Raw genomic sequence first — 5,238 nt, forward strand, 5'->3', positions numbered from 1 at the left:
GTGTGTGTATGTTTGTGTGTGTGTGTGTGTGTGTATACCACATCTTTTTTACCCATTCATCTGTCAATGGACATTTAGGCTGCTTCCATGTCTTGGTTATTATAAATAGTGCTTCTATAAACATTAGGATGCAGGCATCTTCTGGATATATGCCCAGAAGTGGGACTGCTAGGATCATATGATAGTTCTATTTTTAGTTTTTTAAGGAACCTCCATACTGTTCTCCATGATGGCTTTACCAATTTACATTCCCACCAACAGTATAAAGGGGGGTTCCCTTTTCTCCACACCCTCTTCAGTATTTGTTATCTGTAGACCTTTAAATGATAGCTATCCTGACTGGTGTGAGGTGGTACCTAATTAAATTTCATTTGCATTTCTCTGATAACTAGTGATGATGAGCATCTTTACATGTGCTTATTTGCCAGCTGTATGTCTACTTTGGAGAAGTGTCTTCTCTCCATTTTTTGATTGGGTTGTCTGGATCCACTGAGTTTTGATCTTAAAAAGTTTAGGGTAGTTTTTTTTAATTAATTTTTTTAAATTTAGGGTAATTTTAAGATGATTTTAAACCAAGATCAGAATAAGGGTTGGTTGTTAACAATGGGATATGAACCAAATGATAATTAATTATATTAAGACATCTATATTCTTTTAAATTTTGTTCTAAATAATTTTCTTACATGTATTATATAATTGCCACTTCATAGCAAATAGAAGTGGGAATGATGGAAGCAGTGACACATTTCCTCTTCTTGGGCTCTAAAAGCCCTGCGGATGGTGGCTGCAGACGTGAAATTAGAAGATGACTGCTTCTCGGCAGGAAAGCCATGACAAACCTGGACAGTGTGTTAAAAAGCAAAGACGTCACTTTGCTGACAAAGGTCTGTATAGTCAAGGCTATGGTCTTTCCAGTAGTCACGTATGGATGTGAGAGTTGGACCATAAAGAAGGCTGAGTACCGAAGAACTGATGCTTTCGAACTGTGGTGCTGGAGAAGACCCTTGAGAGTCCATTGGACGGCAAGGAGATCAAACCAGTCAATTGTAAAGAAAATCAACCCTGAATATTCACTGCAGGGACTGATGCTGTGGCTGAAGCTCTGATATTTTGGTTACCTGATGCGAGCAGCTCATTGGAAAAGGCCCTGATGCTGGAAAAAACTGAAGGTAGAAGAAGAGGCCGACAGAGGGTGAGATGGTTGGATGGCATCACCGATTCAATGGACATGAACTTGGGCAAACTAAGGGAGATGGGGAGGGAGAGGGAAGCCTGGTGTGCTACAGTCCATGGGGTTGTGAAGAGTTCAGGTGACCGAACAACAACATTATATTATTATTTTTAGTCTTTGGAGATTTAGGGTTTTAAATGAGTTTATGGTCATAGTTCAGTTCAGTTCAGTTCAGTCACTCAGTCGTGTCCAACTCTTTGCGACCCCATGAATCGCAGCACGCCAGGCCTCCCTGTACATCACCAGCTCTCGGAGTTTACCCAAACCCATGTCCATCGAGTCAGTGATGCCACCAACCATCTCATCCTCTGTCGTACCCTTCTCCTCCTGCCCCCATTCCTACCCAGCATTAGGGTCTTTTCCAGTGAGTCAACTCTACACATGAGGTGGCCAAAGTATTGGAGTTTCAGCTTCAACATCAGTCCTTCCAATGAACACTCAGGACTGATCTCCTTTATGATGGACTGGTTGGATCTCCTTGCAGTCCAAGGGACTCTCAAGAGTCTTCTCCAACACCACAGTTCAAAAGCATCAACTCTCCAGAGCTCAGCTTTCTTCATCGTCCAACTCTCACATCCATACATGACCACTGGAAAAACCATAGCCTTGACTAGACGGACCTTTGTTGGCAAAGTAATGTCTCTGCTTTTAAATATGCTATCTAGGTTGATCATAACCTTCCTTCCAAGGAGTAAGCGTCTTTTAATTTCATGGCTGCAATCACCATCAGCAGTGATTTTGGAGCCCAAAAAAATAAAGTCTGACACTGTTTCCACTGTTTCCCCATCTATTTCCCATGAAGTGATGGGACCAGATGCCATGATCTTAGTTTTCTGAACGTTGAGCTTTAAGCCAACTTTTTCACTCTCCTCTTTCACTTTCATCAACAGGCTCTTTAGTTCTTCTTCACTTTCTGCCATAAGTGGTGTCATCTGCATATCTGAGGTTATTGATATTTCTCCCAGCAATCTTGATTCTAGCTTGTGTTTCTTTCAGCCCAGCGTTTCTCATGATGTACTCTGCATATAAGTTAAATAAGCAGGGTGACAATATATAGCCTTGATGTACTCCTTTTCCTATTTGGAACCAGTCTGTTGTTCCATGTCCAGTTCTAACTGTTGCTTCCTGACCTGCATACAGGTTTCTCAAGAGACAGGTCAGATGGTTCAGAATTTTCCACAGTTTATTGTGATCCAAACAGTCAAAGGCTTTGGCATAGTAAATAAAGCAGAAATAGATGTTTTTCTGGAACTCTCTTGCTTTTTCAATGATCCAGCAGATGTTGGCAATTTGATCTCTGGTTCCTCTGCCTTTTCTAAAACCAGCTTGAACATCTGGAAGTTCACAGTTCACATATTGCTGAAGCCTGGCTTGGAGAATTTTGAGCACTACTTTACTAGCGTGTGAGATGAGTGCAATTGTGTGGTAGTTTGAGCATTCTTTGGCATTGCCTTTCTTTGGGATTGGAATGAAAACTGACCTTTTCCAGTCCTGTGGCCACTGATGAGTTTTCCAGATTTGCTGGCATATCGAGTGCAGCACTTTCACAGCATCATCTTTGAGGATTTGAAATAGCTCAACTGGAATTCCATCACCTCCACTAGCTTTGTTCACAGTGATGCTTTCTAAGGCTCACTTGACTTCACATTCCAGGATGTCTGGCTCTAGGTGAGTGATCACACCATCGTGATTATCTGGGTTGTGAAGATCTTTTTTGTACAGTTCTTCTGTGTATTCTTGCCACCTCTTCTTAATATCTTCTGCTTCTGTTAGGTCCATACCATTTCTGTCCTTTATCGAGCCCATCTTTGCATAATTTTCCCAAAAAAACACAACTTACGTAAGTATGTCCTCTTGGAATCACTTGTCTACAGTGATTCATCACCATCCCCACTTTAAACTCACAGTCACCCTCATGGTGCAGCTCCATAGCAGATCCCTTCAGAGCACCTTCCATAAACATCACGGTTAGTGATTGGTTTTCTCTTTGACCTTCTGGAGGACAGTACATGCAATTCTATCACTTTACTGGTTTTGTCTACCTCTTATGGGCAGAGATTCTGTCTTATTCATCCTTGTATCCCCAACGTCTAGCACAGTGCCTGACGCATACTGTTCAATAAACACTTGTTAAATTGCTGAATCATTGCCTTCCAGTTTGGACCGTGTAGCCATGCCTCGGCACCAGCATCCAGCTGGTGGCAGCAGCCCCACAGTGCAACAGAGCAGGGAGGAAGTAAACAGTTACGGAGAATTACTCCTACAAGCCTAAAACATCAGCAACCCAAAGCTGATGCTCTGTCACAATCTAGAGGGGTGGGATGGGGAGGGAGGTGGGAAGGGGGTTTAAGAGAGAGCAGGCATATGTCTACGATGGCTGATTCATGTTAATGTATGAAAAAAAATCACAATATTGTAAAGTAATTATCCTCTAATTTAAAATAATTTTTTAAAAAATCTGTAAAGTAACAGTAAACCTACATATACTCCAGATTCCCCACTTTCTCTCCACCTCTTCCCCCACCTAAATATCTAATAAATCCATGCAACAAAAAGCCAGTTTATAAAAAGTTTTAATGCTTATCTGTTTTCTCAAAATCAAACAGGTACTTGTGATGAACATTATAAGAAAAAAGTTTTATAAGTAAATAAAATAATTCAATAGTACTGCTAGAATTTTTTTTAACAGATTCTCAAAATAACTATGCTTGGAATATCTTCTACTGAAAAATAAATGCTAGTTCAAAAAATTTTATCTCTGAAATACTCTCAGCTCAAATAACATTAGTCAGTATAGCCAAGTTTAATATTTATTTTAAAGTATCTTTAACACTTGTCCAATTATCACAGAATATGGTCTTTGATTTTTTTTTTTTTAACGTAAAAGAGAACATTTTACATGGAAGGTTCAGGAATTTAAGAAATATTTTTACTTGTATCTTATTTGAACTATTGCTTCTATCCATCTACTTCATACAAATAAAAGTTGAAACACCTTTGTCATTGCCTTTCCAGTTTGTTTGCATCTCGCAACAGCAGAAAACAATCCAGTCAAGCTTGTCAAGAAGCATTTACATGGACGGGGACGCGATGAAGGATCTGCCCAGTAAACAAATTAATTACAATACCAGGCACCAATTCTATGCCACTGAAGAATTCCAGAGCCAGCAGTGACTAAGGATTCCTTTTACACACAAGGAGAGAGAAACAGGAAGTCTGCTGTATCGTGATAAAAGCTCTGTGATCAGTGTTCTCAGGGGTCTGCAGGTCAGGTTTTGCAGACTACTTTATACTCTATGAAAAACAGTAAATTAAAGTCATTATTATTTTACAGACTCTCAGTCTAGCCTGTTTGAGTTAAAATCATTCCTTGATTTATCTACATTTTAAGAAGCCTGGGGACTCCCCTGGTGGTCTAGTGGTTAAGACTCTGGGCTTCCAATGCAGGGAGCCCAGGTTCAATCCCTGGTCAGGGAACTAGATCCCACATGCCACAACTAAAGATTGAACATCCCAAGTGCCACATAAGATCCGGAGTAGCCAAATAAATACATACAAAAAAAAAAGAAGAAGCCTGTATTTTTCCAGCATTACACCACACCTGCCTACCCCCACACACACACACACAGAAACACAGACACACACACACCAGGAGATATTGATAAGATTGGACATCATGAGAACCATCTCATTTTGCTCAAATTCTCCTGACTGACTGTACTCAGTCATTCTTCCACTATAAGAAAACACCAGAGAGAAAGCAGTAACAATTCCCTCTTCCACCATTGCAATACCAAGGACCCTGTAATAGAAGTGTCCCTTTGTGCAAACAAAGCCTACAGACAGCTACAATCTGTGCTGCCTTGGAGCCGGCTTTGGTTCTCTGGAGCAAGGCTGAGATGCTTTGAGGCTTTCCAGATTGAAGGTCACAACGGTGTGTTGAATAACAAGGTTTCTGCAGAAATCCTTAAAATCTACATTATTCCTAAAACACTGCACATGGCTCA

General features: G+C 40.5%; 1 non-coding gene across 1 annotated transcript; it reads left to right on the forward strand.

Moving 5' to 3' along the window:
- The first annotated feature begins 4,634 nt into the window (after nucleotides 1-4,634).
- Nucleotides 4,635-4,708, forward strand: TRNAG-UCC (transfer RNA glycine (anticodon UCC)). The gene has a single exon. It is a non-coding gene; the product is annotated as a tRNA-Gly (tRNA).
- The last annotated feature ends 530 nt before the right edge of the window (nucleotides 4,709-5,238 follow it).

Source organism: Giraffa tippelskirchi, chromosome 1, assembly GCF_054371585.1.
Source record: "Giraffa tippelskirchi isolate mGirTip1 chromosome 1, T2T-mGirTip1v1.2.pri, whole genome shotgun sequence".
In the NCBI taxonomy this organism is placed as follows: domain Eukaryota; kingdom Metazoa; phylum Chordata; class Mammalia; order Artiodactyla; family Giraffidae; genus Giraffa; species Giraffa tippelskirchi.